The sequence below is a fragment of the Pinus tabuliformis genome, chromosome 4_1 (assembly GCF_031772625.1).
Source record: "Pinus tabuliformis cultivar Carrire ecotype Pingquan chromosome 4_1, CPIR1, whole genome shotgun sequence".
Taxonomy (NCBI): domain Eukaryota; kingdom Viridiplantae; phylum Streptophyta; class Pinopsida; order Pinales; family Pinaceae; genus Pinus; species Pinus tabuliformis.
Window position 1 is genome coordinate 427,692,652 of NC_142303.1, and position 19,289 is coordinate 427,711,940.

At 38.6% G+C, this 19,289-nt stretch overlaps 2 pseudogenes; both read right to left on the bottom strand.

The window, feature by feature from the left end:
* Window positions 1-6,516: 6,516 nt before the first annotated feature.
* On the bottom strand, window positions 6,517-8,008 carry LOC149176125 (uncharacterized; annotated as a pseudogene).
* Window positions 8,009-11,305: 3,297 nt separating this feature from the next.
* On the bottom strand, window positions 11,306-13,404 carry LOC149176126 (uncharacterized; annotated as a pseudogene).
* Between the last annotated feature and the right edge of the window lie 5,885 nt (window positions 13,405-19,289).

The window sequence follows — 19,289 nt, forward strand, 5'->3', positions numbered from 1 at the left end:
AGAACTTGATTTCAATGTCTGCTATGGAGGAGAAGGGGTTTGACGTCACTTTCTCAGGAGGGCAGGTATTGATGCATCCCAAGGGAGCTTCCATCACTTTGGCCAAAGTGATTGGAGTCCGCTCTAGGAAAATATACAGGTTTAGTTTTCAGTTGGCAGGAGCATTGGTGGGTAGCACATCTGGTAGCACTCACACGAGTACCACTAGCAATAGAGACTTGTGCAAGTTATGGCACTAGAGGATGGCACATATGCATCATGGAGCTTTGAGAGTACTGAGGGAGATCACTACTGGAGTTCTTGATTTCAGTGTCGAGCATTATTAGGTCTGTAGAGGGTGTTCTTTGGGCAAGTACACCAAGTTCCCATTCCTAGCGAGCGACAACAGATCTATAGGTAGACTAGACTTGATTCATACTGATGTTAGTGGTTGTATGTCTCATGCGCCTTTGGGTGGTTATGAATATTATGTTATATTCATTGATGACTACTCTAGGAGGACTTGGATATATTTCTTGAAAACCAAGGGTGAGGTCTTCAGTCACTTTAAATATTTCAAATCTCTTGTGGAAAAGCAGGCAGGTAGGAAGATTCAAGTCTTGAGGTAAGACAATGGTGGTGAGTACACCAATGGTGGGTTTTCTAACTTCTATTAATAGGAGGGCATTAGGAGAGAGTTCACGGTTCCTTACAACCCCCAGCATAATGGGGTGTCTGAAAGGAAGAATAGAGCTATTGTTGGGGCTGATAGAGCGATGATTCATGATCAGGGGTTGTGTTTGTTTTTGTGGGATGAGGCCTGCAATACTGTTGTTTATCTTCAGAACATGAGTCCTCACAGAGTATTAGGGAATATGACTCTGGAGGAGGCTTTCACTGGAGAGAAGCCTCATGTGGCACATCTTCGTATCTTTGGATGTCTCACATATTCCTATATTCCCAAGGAGTAGATGACAAAGCTGGAACCCATGGCAAAGAAGGGTATCTTTATGGGTTACAACGAGACTTCGAAGGCCTATTGGATCTTCATTCCTTCTAAACGGAGAGTGGTGATTAGGAGGGATGTGAAGTTCGAGGAGGAGAGGGCCTATCAAATATCACGAGATTATGATGAGAGAGAGTCACAAACTTCTCCTCAACAGGGAGGTCAGGTACAGGGAGCAGGACCTCAGGGTTCTGGATTGACTAGTACAGGAGGTACTTCAGTGTCAGTGACATCTGGGGCACCAATGGCAAGTTAACCGAGCACTTCTTTAGGGAGTCCACTGGTACAAAGTTCACATGGCAATTTAGCTGACACAGGCACAGGTGCCAGTGCAGGTTCTTCAAGGACAGGTGCTGGTACAGGCACACCAGGGTCAGTTGGCAGACCTTCAGGTTCACCAAACTTTGGGGTAGAGGATGAGGTTCCCTATGGGGAGGCTTCTTCAGGGAAGAGGAGGCCCAAGTGGCTTCAAGACACCTTGAAGGAAGCGAAGTCCATTGGTCCTCCGAAGAAGGTGAACATGGAGAGTGTGCCACCTGAGCGGTTTTGTAGTTATGTAGCCAAGGCTACCAGCATTGTTGACTCTGAGCCTACTAGCTATGAGGAGGCTGCCAGGCAGGAGGTATGAAGAGAGGCTATGGTGGAGGAGTATGCCTCTATCATTAAGAACAATATCTGGGAAGTGGTGCCTAGGCCTGAGGGCAAGTCAGTTGTGACTTCCAGGTGGCTCTACAAGATCAAGCAGTGTATCGCAGCGTTGAGAAGTTCAAGGCGAGGTTTGTGGCTAGAGGGTTCTCACAGATAGAGGGAGTTGACTATGATAAGACCTTTGCTCCTGTAGCTCGGTACACTTCTAGCCAGTCCCTTATTTCTATTGCTGCAAAAATGGGTTGGCAGATCCATCAGATGGATGTGAACACCACATTTCTGAACGGAGTTATAGAGGAGGAGGTGTATGTTGAGTAGCCACAGGGATTTGAGGTACTTGGGTGGGAGACCCATGTATGTCGGTTAAGGCGAGCATTCTACAGACTTAAGCAAGCTATGAGAGCTTGGTATTCAAGGATTCATACTTACTTGTAGCATATGGGTTTCACGAAGAGTGATGCAGATCTGAAGCTATACTACATTGTTGTAGAGGATGATCCACTCATTATTTTGTTGTATGTTGATGACTTTTTCATTACTGGGGTAGAGAGACTGATTAGTGGTTGTAAGGAGGATCTTGCTATGGAGTTCGAGATGAAGGACATTCGGTTGATGCATTACTTTTTGGGGCTTGAGGTGTCACAGGAGGAGGGGCATATCTTTCTGGGGCAGGGGCAGTATGTTGTGGATGTGTTGAGCAGATTTCACATGGTAGACTATAGACTCACGTCTACACCTATGATCACCAACTGGAAGAAGCTTCATGCTTCATATTCTAGTTTGGTGGGTCCCGCATTGTATAGAAAGCTTATTAGGTTCTTGATATATTTGGTCAACACTAGGCCAGATATATGCTTTGTAGTGAACACACTTAAACAATTCATGGTTGAGCCCAGGAAGGTGCACTAGGTAGCTACAAAGCACATTCTTCGCTACGTGTAGGGGACTGTTGATTATGGTCTGGACTATAGGCGGGCAGATGGAGTGAGGTTGGCAGATAGGCGAGCAGATGGAGTGAGGTTGGTAGGTTACACATATTCAGATTGGGTAGGCTGTGCTTCTAACAAGAAAAAAACTTCAGGGTGTTTCTTCGGGTTGGGTTCGGCAGTTGTGTCATGGTTCAATCAAAAGAAAAATTCAGTTGCTTTGAGCTCTTCTGAGGCTGATATATGGCTGCTAGTCAGGCTAGTTGTGAGGCCATTTGGCCTCGCAAGTTGTTGTATGGCATATTTGATCAGGAGTTGAGACCTACAGTTATTCACTATGATAATCAGAGTTACATTAAACTCATGGAGAATCCAGTATTTCATGACAGGTCAAAACATATTGACATCAGATATTATTTCATCAGGGACTATGTTCAGAAAGGGGTAGTGAAGTTGGAGTATATATCAACAGATGAGAAGGTGGTCGATGTTCTCACAAATTCATTGCTAAGAGGCAAGCATGTCCATTTCAGGGACAAAATGGGTGTGGTGAGAAACAGTTTCCTCGGTAAGAGGGAATGTTGATTTTTAATGTTCCTTAGACAAGTGGTTTCCCATGGGTTAGTCTCTACCTAGGGAAAACTATCAAAAATAATTTGTTTCCTAAGTGTGACTTTATAAAGTGAAAGTGACTTTATAAGTGGTAAAGTCAATGCTAAATTATAAAGTGAAAAGTGAATTTAGACATAAAATACAATGTGGGTACTTTATTTAATAGGTGAGTTAAAAAATAGAAAGTGAGAATTAAATGAACATTTAATCTCATCCCTTGATTTAAATGAATCTGAGTCATTATATCTTAGGGTTTTCCAAAATTCATTTACAGAAACAAAAGGGGGAAAAGAAAAGAGAGACTGCATTCATTCTTCATGAGTAGATTGGAGAAAGCAGGCTGAGAGCTGGAGAAAAGTTATGAAGGAGAAATTTGCTGCAGCAAGCTGAAGGAGTTATTTCAAGACAAAGTTGGGCATGGCAATCAAGGCATAGAAGACAACAGAGGGTACAATACAAACAACATTGAATGTTGTGAGCTGCACGTCACTTGAGAGAAGTTTAAAACAAAAAAAATTGAAAAAAAAATTGTACAGTCCATACATTGGTACGGAAATCCGTACAGTTAGTATGAATTTCGTACAATACAGTTTTTGCAGTTGTATCCATACAATACATAATTTCAGCTTCAAGTGGGCACGAAAATTGAGGTAAAGTGGGCACGATTTTCAAGGAATTTTGGGCTGAAGAGCTAAGTTGTATTTTGATGTTTTGTTTTTTGTGCAAATGTATTTTTCCTAAAATTGAAAGATAAATAAATTTGAAGAGCTCTCTAACAAGTTTTCCTCGGAGAAGATTGAAGGGGTTTTTCCTAGGTCTAAGTTGACCAAAAATTTGTGTGTGTTGCTGGTCTGGTTATGTACATATTTATTTTCAGCATGTGTTGACAATCCCATGTGTTTTAATCTGGAAATTTCATTTTCAAAATTCTATATGTTGAATGTATGTTTATGGGAAAGGGAATTTAACTAAATGGGAGTGATAAGGTGAAATTAAAATCAGGTTGGGATTGCAGGAAACGTTTTTTTAGTCATCAAAATTCAACAATGGGTTCTGAGATCATATTGTTCCACATATTGTAGACATGAATACGATAAAGGACATGTGGGATGACATGGTAAAAATGTATTATGATCAATTAAAGAATTGTAAAATGATTCAAAATGATAATGTGACCTCCTATCTCACCAAAGTTGAAAATGTCCATGATGAGCTTGCAGTTGTAGGGGAGAAACCTGAAAACAAAGAACTTGTGCAAGTAGCTCTAACTGGGTTTACCAAGGAATGAATGACCTTTGTTTAGGGGATCATTGGATGAGATTAGCTACTAGATTGGGAATGCCTATGGAGTGACTTCACGCAACAGGAGCTAAGGGTCAACCTAGTCAAAGTTACTATCAACAACAACAATAGAGGAATGAAAGCTGAGGAGGAGGAAGAAATTTTTGCCCTTGTTAGTAACAAAAAGGAGAAGGGTCCCAGTCAACTCAAAGGGAGGTGAGAAGAAGAAAAAGGACTTATCAAAGGTCAACGGCTTTGGATGTGGTGAGTTTAGTCACTACTTCACCAAGTGTCCAAAAACAAAGAAGTACAAGAAGCGGCAGGAGAAGACGCCAACTTTGATAGAGATAGATGATTTGACCTTCAAGTTGGAGGAGTTTTCATTAATAGTAGCTATACCTCCAGATGGAGGAGTGTAATTTCTTCGGAGTTGCAATATCAGGTAAGGTATGAGGAGGCATAGCATTAGACAATGTTTACTCATGGATCATTACATTAGCTATAGGGGTCCACAATATTCAGTAGTGAGAGGATCAGTATTCAACAGGCGCAGTCAGATCTTGAGGGACATTGCAGAGCTAGTTGCAGTTAGATACTAGAGAGGTGCATAGGTAGTTGGGCGCAATCAGTTTCTCAGTGTAGATAGTACATAGCTAGTTACAATCAGAGTCTCAAGACATAGTTACAGAGCTAGTGCAGGGGCATAGTAGATTTGTAGCGATCATGTTTCCAGTCGCAATTGTTAGCGCTTGAATTTGCCTCAGGCTGAGGAAGGCAAAATCCAAGGCAACATCAAACCACTTAGCCTCGTAGCTAGCCCTACGAGGATAGGAGAGGGATCTCTCCAGTCTATCTCAGCAAAAAAGTTTTCAAAGGAGGCTGAGATGACTTTAAAAGAACTGATTTTAGGCTAGTAAATTGATAAAAAAAGGGGTTTTTAATAAAATGATGGGGTTTTTCTGGGCTGCACAGGGCAAAGGAACAACTTGAACAGAGAAATGTAATCAAAAACACAGATTATCCCCTGAGGCAAGGTAGGCAAGAAAGTCTAACATCAAATTGAGATTAAATGGATGGCAAGACTGCTGAGGAGCTGACAAGGGCATAGAAGATGAATCCTTATCAAACAGAAGAAAACATTAAATATGAACAAACTTAAAGGCAGAGCATATAAATTATGAATTCCACCTTAACACTTCATTTGTTCAAATGGAAACGATCATGAAATGACATGAACACATAACAGGCTACATATGAAACAAAAGAGGACACAAATGTTAAATCTCATACCACAGGAATCTCAGGGGTCAGAGCTGCATTTTTTAATTAAAATCTCTGTCAAAATCTATACAATGAAGCTTTGTTCTCTCTCCTCCACCAGCGCTCAGAACTCTCTTTGACCTTTACAAAAATGGTTTTTAATACAATAAAAAACTCAGGAGAAAAGCGATCCATGAGAGGATGAAACTGTTTCAACTGACATTATGAAAAATAGTAAAAAGTCACTCATCAGTTCCTAAAGAACAACGCTACATTTTCTGTGACCAATACAAAGGCGGAAGCTGTAGTGTGAACCCTCCAAATCATAACTGAAGACTAGGATAAGCAATCTGTCCCTATTTTTCTGCTCAATTTGATAATCTTCTGTTTAAATTCTGGCTTTTGACTTTACTTTGCATTTCAAGAAGAACTAAAACAAAAATAGCGTAATATCTCTCCAATATCAGCGCATACAATAAATAGACCAAAAAATTTTCCCTACAGGTCGATAAAAATAATGAGTTGTTCAACTATAATTGCCAGAATAGAAAGAGTCATCCATTTGTTTCTAAAACAGAGCATCGTTTCCCATGAATTCCTCTGATGGCCAACAAACTGGAGCGCAGATCCCCTTGGAGATTTAACTGAAGCTATTAATAGAAGATCGAATCTTATTTCTCTGTTACGTAGGCTCCCATTAATGACACAATCCTCCCATGTTGACAACTGGCCAGCCACTTTTATCCCTTTTGCAACTCAACTATGGCTGGTGTCCATTTCTACTTTACTCCATGACAACGTACACTATCTGTTTTGAATACATGCATTAGAACTGGCAGTGATGATGTTACACGCGGTCTTCACATCGCATATCACTCTGGAAGATGGCTTCTGGTGATAAAATAGAGCTTGTAGGACCTGTAGCACCATGAACACATTCCTCAGAAGGAAGACCGAATTTCCACTCTGGATTTAGGGTAAATGCTACTTTTCCCAGCCATTCCAATATCTCACCTAAAACAGACAGCCATTTCGAACTAAACATGAAAAACAATGATTCCATTCTTGTCTGTAAACTGCCAAAAAATGCACAACATTAATCAGGTCTAAATTTGGCATTTGTCCATTGGATGCCTCTGCATAAACACTCAGGTTATCTTTATCAGTTTGGATCTGATTTCCCTGAACTTTAAAGATTAAAGTTACAGCAATAGTCCTTGCATGTTGAAAGTCATCTAGTGTGTTGTAATCGATCTATTTATAAGGTCCATTTTCCTCTGTAGGATGTAGACTATCGACAAGTGATTCAGATTTCAAATATGAAGACAAGTGATAAAATATAGGTTCATGATAGTCCTTTAGCCATGCCGCAACAGCAGCATGAGTGCCATATTTTGAGTCTGCAGCCAGCCACACAAAAGTTTTCGAAAGCTGTTCTGCTGAATAAATGGAATAGTGAATATCCCATACCGAATGAGAACGCATCCCCTATATGAATCTTGTCTGACAGAAAAGGTGTGACCAACACAATTGCTTTTTTCCCATCACCATGAGGTGCTCTTATTATCCCAACTACACTCACACCTGGAACAACTGAGTAGTTTTTGTTGTGCTCTTCAATGTTGCTTTTGTACTGTTGTTGTAGTTTCATGCCCAGCAATTAACATTGAACACATATTTCATTAAATTTGGAATTAAATAGTGGATCTAGAATTTCAAAATAACCAAAAATCTCAATTATATTAATGTCCTTGTAATAAAAAATTTCCAATTTTAACGAAATATGTGTTATTGTCATTAGATCATCCCTAAGCTGTCTATTGTCAACATCTTCTCCCTTCATATCAACTAGAAATCTGAGCAAACTTGCATCTTTCATTTTAGAGTAATCTCTTCCTTGAAGAGCCTCGATATCATCTTCCTGTCTTGTTTCCTTGGCCCCTGTTATCAGATTATCAAGACATTCATTAATGACCTTTAGGTCTTCGTGGAACTTTCGTTGGCGAGGAACTAACCATCTTGCCAGCGGAAATTTCCACTATGGTATATAAAAGGTTGATCTATGCTCAGCTTCAAACAATGTACCATAGACTGCCTTGATTACGGGTGATTCTCGAGTAACAGATCCAAAATCATAGTTAAATACACACAATCCAATAATGTCCAGAGCTAGATTTGAAAATTCTGCCTCCATGTCAACCTTAATGTACTTAGTTTTATTAACTTCAGCTGCCGAAAGCATTGCCTCTAGCTTTTGTACTGTGCGTCCAGAACAATCACCAAAGACCTTCACCATGGCTTCCAAGAATGCAGTATGAAAACCTGGAACAATTGCTTCTTTTTTTTCGGTTTGCACGTCTCCAAATCAACAGGAATAAGTCCCTTTCCCATTATTGGCTCCAGAATATCAGCAAGAACTCCCTTGTCATATGCAAATGCATTTTCTCGAAGAATGTGTCGAGCAACTATTAGATCTGAAACCACTACAAATGATTTTGGCCCAAATGCAAGCTTGTACACAGAACCATGCCCAAAACTACCAGCATTGCTATCACGTGAAATGCTTGCATGCGATCCACAATAGAATAGCCAGCACCTTGCTCCAGCTTTGTCGATATCTTGATTAAGAAAATAAGAACATAACAAGAGTCATTTACAAATTCCCACCTGAACATACAATACATTGCTTGAAGGATGTGCGTTGATCAAATAATCTGTGATCCATCTGATGAAAGACTAGGCTGCCCCTAGTTGGTAAGCAGCACCATCTAAGACAAAAGAGTTGCAGTAAAAGCCATGGGTAACCCAAATTTGATGTGATCCCCTGCATCATACATTCCTTAAGAATGGTCTGCACCCACATCATTACCATCTGACAGAGCAGAGTTCCCTCTCCATGGTATGGGATTATCATTAGGAAGCTTCCCAGCCTTCTAAATAGGAAAGAAGGTCAATGCGACCTTCAAGGCTTGGGCATATTTCTGAGAAATGGCTCCGGGAGGACCTGGAACTGGCGAGCCCTGATGGTGAGAATGCTTCCTAGAATGTAGTATTGTTAACACTGCTGCCATTGAAGAACTGTAGAGCTTTGGAACATTTTGACAAATTACATATTCTAAAAAAAAACACATTTAATGATTTCTTCTTCAAAACGGGGTTTTGAAGAAGAATCAATCTCACATTGTCATACAAGACGGAGTCTAACATCGGCTCCACTAGGGATGGCAGCTGCCGCTTTTTGGAGGTGCCAAGAACCGCAGAACTTTGGGAGAGCAAACAGTGCCTCCATCCATTGGGCAATGGAGTCCATTATTTCAACAAATCAACACAACTGAAGACTCAACTTATGGACTAAAACTTGACTAAAAAGACTGAAAAACTGACTCAGCAAACCTCACACTAAAACTATAATGAAACTGGAACAAAATGCTGCCTTTTGGCTACTTATTTATTTACAAAATCTACCCTACTTTGCTGCAAAAATAGATCAGGTAATTCTAAAATGCCAGATCAACCATTCAAGTAAACCTGAAAATGATGCCGCTCGAGAATGCTTTCGCCAGGACACAGATGTAATTGCTGGCAGCCCTTCATGCACGTAATGAGCCTTGTCACGCACAAGACAGCCTGATCTATCAATCAAACTGAAAAATGTGTCCATGTATGTTGCCATTGGATCGCGGAAGCCAGACTCTGTTGGCTACCCCAACTCTGCAATACATACTTCCAACTGCACACTGTCAATGTAAACATCTGTAGGCAATTCTATGATTTCTTGTTTCAGTGGAGGAAGGATTGCCAAGAACATTTTAGGGTCTTGGAAATCATATGACTGGATTTGCTCATCTAAACATTGAATCTCCTTTTCGATTCTTTCAACAACTAACTCACAAAATCTAGTTTTGAAACAAGGGAACTTTGGAGATTTCAACCATTGAAGCAAGGCACTGAAAAGATCTTCATCAAATTCAGAATCTGCTAATTCATTTCTTATTTCTTCTACAGCTTCACACAAGGCAGGGTTTGCCACATACCCTACCATCGCATGAGTGAATCAACAAGCACTGGAATGTCTGGATCGAATTGGAGTCGCTAGGTGAATGGTTCAGCCTGCATATGTGTCTGACTGTTGTCCACCATCAGCATCAGATATGCAATTTGATTTCATGTACTGGGACAAGACAATCAACAAGTCGAATGTTCTCCCCAGTATGGTCGCCAATATGTTAGCGCTTGAATTTGCCTTAGGCTGAGGAAGGCAGAATCCAAGGCAACATCAAACCACTTAGCCTCATAGCTAGCCCTACGAGGACAGGAGAGGGCTCTCTCCAGTCTATCTCAGCAAAAAAGTTTTCAAAGGAGGCTGAGATGACTTTAAAAGAACTGATTTTAGGCTAGTAAATTGATAAAAAAAGGGGTTTTTAATAAAATGATGGGGTTTTTCTGGGCTGCACGGGGCAAAGGAACAGCTTGAACAGAGAAATGTAATCAAAAACACAAATTATCCCTTGAGGCAAGGTAGGCAAGAAAGTCTAACATCAAATTGAGATTAAATGGATGGCAAGACTGCTGAGGAGCTGACAAGGGCATAGAAGATGAATCCTTGTCAAACAGAAGAAAACATTAAATATGAACAAACTTAAAGGCAGAGCATATAAATTATGAATTCTACCTTAACACTTCATTTGTTCAAATGGAAACGATCATGAAATGACATGAACACATAACAGGCTACATATGAAACAAAAGAGGACACAAATGTTAAATCTCATACCACAGGAATCTCAAGGGTCAGAGCTGCATTTTTTTAATTAAAATCTCTGTCAAAATCTGTACAATGAAGCTCTGTTCTCTCTCCTCCACCAGCGCTCAGAACTCTCTTTGACCTTTACAAAAATGGTTTTTTAATACAATAAAAAACTCAGGAGAAAAGCGATCCATGAGAGGATGAAACTGTTTCAACTGACATTATGAAAAATAGTAAAAAGTCACTCATCAGTTCCTAAAGAACAGCGCTACATTTTCCGTGACCAATACAAAGGCGGAAGCTGTAGTGTGAACCCTCCAAATCATAACTAAAGACTAGGATAAGCAATATGTTCCTATTTTTCTGCTCAATTTGATAATCTTCTGTTTAAATTCTGGCTTTTGACTTTACTTTGCATTTGAAGAAGAACTAAAACAAAAATAGTGTAATATCTCTCCAATATCAGCGCATACAATAAATAGACCAAAAACATTTCCCTACAGGTCAATAAAAATAATGAGTTGTTCAACTATAATTGCAAGAATAGAAAGAGTCATCCATTTGTTTCTAAAACAGAGCATCGTTTCCCATGAATTCCTCTGATGGCCGACAAACTGGAGCGCAGATCCCCTTGGAGATTTAACTGAAGCTATTAATAGAAGATCGAATCTTATTTCTCTGTTACGTAGGCTCCCATTGATGACACAATCCTCCCATGTTGACAACTGACCAGCCACTTTTATCCCTTTCGCAACTCAACTATGGCTGGTGTCCATTTCTACTTTACTCCATGACAACGTACACTATCTGTTTTGAATACATGCATTAGAACTGGCAGTGATGATGTTACACGCGGTCTTCACATCGCATATCACTCTGGAAGATGGCTTCTGGTGATAAAATAGAGCTTGTTGGACCTGTAGCACCATGAACACATTCCTCAGAAGGAAGACCGAATTTCCACTCTGGATTTAGGGTAAATGCTACTTTTCCCAGCCATTCCAATATCTCACCTAAAACAGACAGCCATTTCGAACTAAACATGAAAAACAATGATTCCATTCTTGTCTGTAAACTGCCAAAAAATGCACAACATTAATCAGGTCTAAATTTGGCATTTGTCCATTGGATGCCTCTGCATAAACACTCAGGTTATCTTTATCAGTTTGGATCTGATTTCCCTGAACTTTAAAGATTAAAGTTACAACAATAGTCCTTGCATGTTGAAAGTCATCTAGTGTGTTGTAATCGATCTGTTTATAAGGTCCATTTTCCTCTGTAGGATGTAGACTATCGACAAGTGATTCAGATTTCAAATATGAAGACAAGTGATAAAATATAGGTTCATGATAGTCCTTTAGCCATGCCGCAACAGCAGCATGAGTGCCATATTTTGAGTCTGCAGCCAGCCACACAAAAGTTTTTGAAAGTTGTTCTGCTGAATAAATGGAATAATGAATATCCCAGACTGAATGAGAACGCATTCCCTATATGAATCTTGTCTGACAGAAAAGGTGTGACCAACACAATTGCTTTTTTCCCATCACCATGAGGTGCTCTTATTATCCCAACTACACTCACACCTGGAACAACTGAGCAGTTTTTGTTGTGCTCTTCAATGTTGCTTTTGTACTGCTGCTGTAGTTTCATGCCCAGCAATTAACATTGTCATTAGATCATCCCTAAGCTGTCTATTGTCAACATCTTCTCCCTTCATATCAACTAGAAATCTGAGCAAACTTGCATCTTTCATTTTAGAGTAATCTCTTCCTTGAAGAGCCTCGATATCATCTTCCTGTCTTGTTTCCTTGCCCCCTGTTATCAGATTATCAAGACATTCATTAATGACCTTTAGGTCTTCGTGGAACTTTCGTTGGCGAGGAACTAACCATCTTGCCAGCGGAAATTTCTAGTATGGTATATAAAGGTTGATCTATGCTCAGCTTCAAACAATGTACCATAGACTGCCCTGATTACGGGTGATTCTCAAGTAACAAATCCAAAATCATAGTTAAATACACACAATCCAATAATGTCCAGAGCTAGATTTGAAAATTCTGCCTCCATGTCAACCTTAATGTACTTAGTTTTATTAACTTCAACTGCCGAAAGCATTGCCTCTAGCTTTTGTACTGTGCGTCCAGAACAATCACCAAAGACCTTCACCATGGCTTCCAAGAATGCAGTATGAAAACCTGGAACAATTGCTTTTCTTTTTTCGGTTTCCACGTCTCCAAATCAGCAGGAATAAGTCCCTTTCCCATTATTGGCTCCAGAATATCAGCAAGAACTCCCTTGTCATATGCAAATGCATTTTCTCGAAGAATGTGTCGAGCAACTATTGGATCTGAAACCACTACAAATGATTTTGGCCCAAATGCAAGCTTGTACACAGAACCATGCCCAAAACTACCAGCATTGCTATCACGTGAAATGCTTGCATGCGATCCACAATAGAATAGCCAGCACCTTGCTCCAGCTTTGTCGATATCTTGGTTAGGAAAATAAGAACATAACAAGAGTCATTTACAAATTCCCACCTGAACATACAATACATTGCTTGAAGGATGTGCGTTGATCAAATAATCTGTGATCCATCTGATGAAAGACTGGGCTGCCCCTAGTTGGTAAGCAGCATCCATCTAAGACAAAAGAGTTGCAGTAAAAGCCATGGGTAACCCAAATTTGATGTGATCCCCTGCATCATACATTCCTTAAGAATGGTCTGCACCCACATCATTACCATCTGACAGAGCAGAGTTCCCTCTCCATGGTATGGGATTATCATTAGGAAGCTTCCCAGCCTTCTGAATAGGAAAGGAGGTCAATGCGACCTTCAAGGCTTGGGCATATTTCTGAGAAATGGCTCCGGGAGGACCTGGAATTGGCGAGCCCTGATGGTGAGAATGCTTCCTGGAATGTAGTATTGTTAACACTGCTGCCATTGAAGAACTATAGAGCTTTGGAACATTTTGACAAATTACATATTCTAAAAAAAAACACATTTAATGATTTCTTCTTCAAAACGGGGTTTTGAAGAAGAATCAATCTCACATTGTCATACAAGACGGAGTCTAACAGCAATTACAATAAATTTGCATGATGGAGGAGGCAGTGTGAATTTTCCAGTTGCAGATTGTAGGAGAAATTCTAGCCAGAGTGAGACTCCTAGAGAGAGTATCCATCCAGAAGATATTTCCCAATTTTGTTTCACAGGGAGATCAAGTGAGATTAGACCCGCTATTGTAGTCATTGCAGTAGCAGTGCAGGAACAACAACAAAGCACTAGCATCGAAAATATGAGGTGGATCACAATATGTGCAGTAGTTTGATTGTTAGTGAGAGCTAGTTGTATCACATATGTCATACATCAACATTGTGGATAATCAAACTATAGGTTGTAGAGGAGAGAGATGATGGGTATGGTGGAAAACACCTTCCTTGCTAAGAGGGATTGTTTGATTTTTGGTAGCATCAAACATGTTGTATAGTATTGATTTGTGACTAAGAGGCTAAGGAACACAAGATCTCCAAAACCCATAAATTCTTTTGGGAGAAAACACCTAAAGACCACTTAATTAAATTAATTAATTAATAATTTAAAAAATTTCGAAGTCTAACTTAGGAAAATTGATTAATTTATGGGAATTAATTGAGGATATTGACTTATGCTCTAGAGACTTCCATAAATGACTTGGATCAAGTCTAAGATGATATTAGCCACAAATCATGATTAGATCTTAGCCATTGATGATCCAACGATAGATTATAAGAGCAAGTCGATGCGATAGAGAAAGACAGAAGAGGGATAGCGAGTTAGCTAAGCAGGTCAAGTTGTTGAGAAATCCTTAAGGAAACAATAGGATTGAGAAATTCAAGACCTAAACACCAAGACAAATACCTCCCACAAGACCCAAGTCAACCTCCTTTCAAATTTCTTCAATAAGTCAAAGTTTCTTCGAGTCAACAATAGACAAAGCTTTTCAAACTTGCTCAAATTTTAGATTTTTGGCCCTCAACAATATAATTTTAGATATGTAGTAGACCTACAACTTTGGCCCTTTTGATAGTTCCAGAAACTCGCATGTGTGAGAGATTTAGGGAAGAAAACTTATCTTTAGAACTTTTCTCTCTCCCTCTCTCTCGCACTCTCCTTGCTTCCTTAGACCTTCACTCTTTCTTCTAGGCTCCTTCATTGGTATTTCTCTTTCTTCTTGGAACAAAAATAGAACTTGCTTTTTTGGCTTCAAATGAGGTTGAGTTGTCCTTTATTTATACACATCCAAGATTTTGAATTACCTCTACTAGGTCTGACTTGGACTTGTGAGTACAAAAATGACATTTTGACTCAAATAAAATTATTTTTCCATTTCATTTTCAAAGTCCAAATGGGACTTTGACTCTAGAATAATAATTTGACTTATGAAAATATTTTTTTGACTCAATATACCCTGGAAGCATGAAGAACTATTTGACCTAGATGATAAATCAATTTGAGCATGAAACCCATGCTTATAAAATAATATTTCTTTTTCTTCTTTTGATCTTTACATGAAATATACAATAATATAAGTACAATGACAATTATGAAGACTAGACCTAGTTAGATTTTTCAACATGAGCTACCCATTTGCAGTGATTCAACAAGAGAGAGGTTTCAGCCAGAGAAGGAGAGTAGTGAGGGTTTGTAGTAGGGAAAATTTCTAGAGAAATTCTCCAGTGGCTCTCTAGTTTCTAGCATCAGGGAAGGAAGGCCAAAATTTCTAGTAGAGAGGTCGAGTTCTGCAGTGCAAGTTGCCCAGTTGCCAGAGCGAGTTGGCCAGGGAGGTTCAATTCAGCTACTAGTGACAGATCTAACACCGGGAGGGCTAGTGAATTTTTTCCGAAGGAAGAAACATGAAGGACAACTCACCTAGAGGGGTTTCCATGGTAGAATGATTTATCTATAGGCATCAGTGCATGCTCCCAACTTGGTTGTGTGAATTGTTAGGGAAGTGCAAGTTGCCCAATGAGGGCCAGATTGAGTTGGATAGAGGGAAATATTTTCTTTTCCAGTTAAGATATAATTTTTGGAGCTAATACAAGGAGGCCAATCATTGTAATTATCTATTTTACTACATAATAAAATAAATCTTCATCTACAACACCGGTTTCCCATTCAAGGTTTTTCCTGTGACTTTTTAGTCCAAAAATATTATGTCAGTTTTTTATGTGTGTGCATCTATTTCTCAGTTCTTGATTTCACTTCCATGACATTTATTTTTATTGTGAAGAATTGTAGTGTTATTTATTCATTAATTGTCGTAAACAATCAAACTACTAATTGATTAGGAGAATAAATTCCAATTGTTGCAATTTCAAGGAAATTTCAAACAAGCTAGAATTTCTAAACATGATAATTACTTGTGATTGATATATTTTTGTGTACTTTTTGCATTCTGTTCATTTAATTATTTCATCAAGCAATTATACAGTTAATTATACAAGAAATTAGAGATCATAATGCACAAAATACCAAAGACATCGGAAATTAGGCTATGGGTTAGGGAAAAACCCACAAGGGGGAAACCCATAAATCCTTTCCGTAGAATCTTTTGGTAACAAGAGAAATCCAAGTCATAGACAAACTGACTAGTAATCCAAGTGACAAGTAACCCTCAAATATATCTTCAAAATTATTCTTAACTATGTCTATACAATGCCATATGTTTGTCTGTAATTCTACCACAGAAATGTAGTACAATAGATAGTTTGGATACCATAGAAATATAGTGTCATAAGTAGTTTGGATTCCACAGATATTTGGTGCCATAGATAGCTACGATTCCATAGATATTTGGTGTCATATAAGGCACAAATTCCACGAATATTTGGTGTCATAGAAGGTACACATTCCATAGATATTTGGTGTCACAAGTAGCTCAAATTCCATATAGATATGGTGTTACAGAAGGCTCACATTCCATAGAGATCTGGTATCATAGAAGGTTTACATTCTATAGAAATATACTCTCACTGATGGCTTGCATATTAGAGGATTTTAGTGCCACAAATAGCTCACATACTTCAGAGATGTAGTGTCACAGATAGATCGCTTTTATTCCTCATACCTTTGCATATATTAGCCTAAAAAACCTCACACTTTATCCTTGTACTTCTACCTCAAATCAATCAACTGAATTATGGTTTGTTGGATATGAATTTATTATATTTATAGTTCATTTTTCATGTTAAGGGGCACGTCTCTTGGGCAAGTCAACTTGTCTTCTAGAGGGCCGAATTGGTCAACTTGGAGACATAAAAATATAATTTTTGAAATTCAATTTTCATTCTTTTAAATTTCCAAAAGGGACATGATAATTCTTTCTTCTTTTGACTCAATATAAAAACTTGATTATGAATATTGAACCTAGTTACAATTTCAACACTCCCTCTTAATTAGGGAGGTATTCATAATGATTCGTTGGGATATTATCAAATTGAATAATTCTAAAAGAAAGGATCTCGATTGACAAGCATCATCGATGATAACATCACCATAACCGACATTGTCAAAATACCAAGGCCTTGAAAAGTAAGTTCTATCTCTCCACTAGATCAAATCACAATGTTGGGAGCCATTCAATAGGACATGACACTTCCTCTCTGAGGCATGTACTCTATCTAGGTTCACCAGGTTATGTCCTCCATAGAACTACTTCCTACTTGTCACAAGGAAATTTCAGTCCATGGAACGATTCTTTAACTGAGTCCATGTACTTGACTTAGGGTGTTAAGCTTAATAAACCATAGTACACGAATCAAGAATGTCAATCCAAGATTCTTATCCAATCCACCATTCTGCCTATCAGTTCCCATGTACTTTACTTACAGCTGACATGGCACATGGAGAACTAAGTCTCCATCCTCACTCCCTCAATCTGGGAGGAGTAATCCACAAGCCCTAGCTTGTCTCAGAAGTACTCATACTTCCCTTACGTAAGCTACTTGTTCATCCAGGAAGATCTTGTTGTAGCTTCTTGGCTCCCATGTGCATCACATCTTGAATCATAATGTGCTTACAACCTTTCATGAAAAATTTGGTTTTATGACAATCTTCAAATTACTTTGATCATTACAAAATATCACGATCAAATTCATCAAACAATCCATCAAAAAATTTATAGAGACAGACTGCTTAACTACACAAACTTCCATATCGTTTGCCTCCTCAGTGCTTAGTGCAATAATATCCTGCTTCATGCTCTTCCAAGAAGCTATAGAAAATCCTAGGAAGAAACAACCACTAGTAGTACTTCTTTCATCATCAACTTTTCCAGCCTAGTAATCATATCAAATACATTATAAAACCAATCAAATTCCATCATTCAAATTCCAGGAGGATCTTGTTGCATTCTTTCATTGGCTAAGGAATTTTTTACGAGCTTTCTGCCAAACCTCAAGTCACAAGTAGTAGTGTATCAATCCTTCGTGTCAAGTTCTTCTCTTGCCTCCCTATAAATGAAACATCTTTTCCTCTAACTCCTTCTATCGTCATATAACAAATTATTAAGATCATTCTTAATCAATCGATCTCAATATATGAGGCCTCATTCAATCATGAGGTGCTCTCCAAATACATGGTTAACTCTTCCAACTAAGACAAACGTCTTGTCATGAACGTCTTATCTCGATTTCTCTAATGTGTACTTCAAACTTCTCACTCTTTTTGCATTCACATATTCTTTGATTCATGAAAGTCCTCGTGCTTTGCTACTTTCTTCCAATTCTTTCATCTGTTGTCAACACTTATCACGGACCTACAAACGTTATTAGGAAGCTATGGAAGAACAAATACAACTGAGAAAAGTGTATAGACAAAAGACTATCCAAATATAAATACAATAGTAATCAAATAAAGGAGATGTAGAGTACTTATCTTTGAGAAAAGTCAGCTCCCTCTTAATCATGGACCTTTTTTAAATCTCACCATCCTTGTCCACACATTAGCATGATGCCATTTCTATCATTCCCAAGAGCTAGGGCTTCTTCTTATAGAAGAAACGATTATTCCTAGGGTTTTGTCCCTAGAGTTTTTCTTAGTTCATACTTTTGCTAGGGTTTAGAAATTGTAAATGCTTCAATATCCAAAGTCTTCGAGACTTGTCACCTTTAAAATTGCAAGTTCTACGCGTATACTAAAGTGCTAGATACAAATCCTAGAAATTCTATTAACAAACCTTGAAGTTTCATTCTAATTTTGATCACAAAAACTTAATTTCATATGCATGGATCTGAATACTTATGAGGGCAGCGCGTATGCATTTTGATTGTGTATTTACCCTCAAGAGAGAGCATACAAACCCTCTTAATACATTAGATGCAAACAATATATAAATGTGATTCCTTCATAGTAGATCTAACAATGTGATTGACGAGGTCTTCTAAGAGCATACACCTTAGGATGTAAGAGAACATTGAAATGGACTTACAACATAAATCTATGCTTGGTTTATGTTAACCTAGTTCTTGAGATATAAAAACAAAAATTTATACGTACCTCTGGAGAAGTATTATTTCAACCTTACTTGTTCTCCATTTTTTCCTTTGAGTATGGTGTCATATTATAACTTCCATGGGCTGCTTCAAAAAGATATGCTCGTAAAAAAATCAGACTTCTCTTAGGATCATGCTTTAGAGATACAAAAGTTGATTTTTTTGTCTTTTTCAAACTTAAACTTGGATGACATAGAGAGATTATATGTCATAGGTCGAACCTACTGCAAACCTTGGATAGGTTCAAACTTAAGTTATTCTTCAATTCAAGGTTAAACACTGACTTCGACAGAGA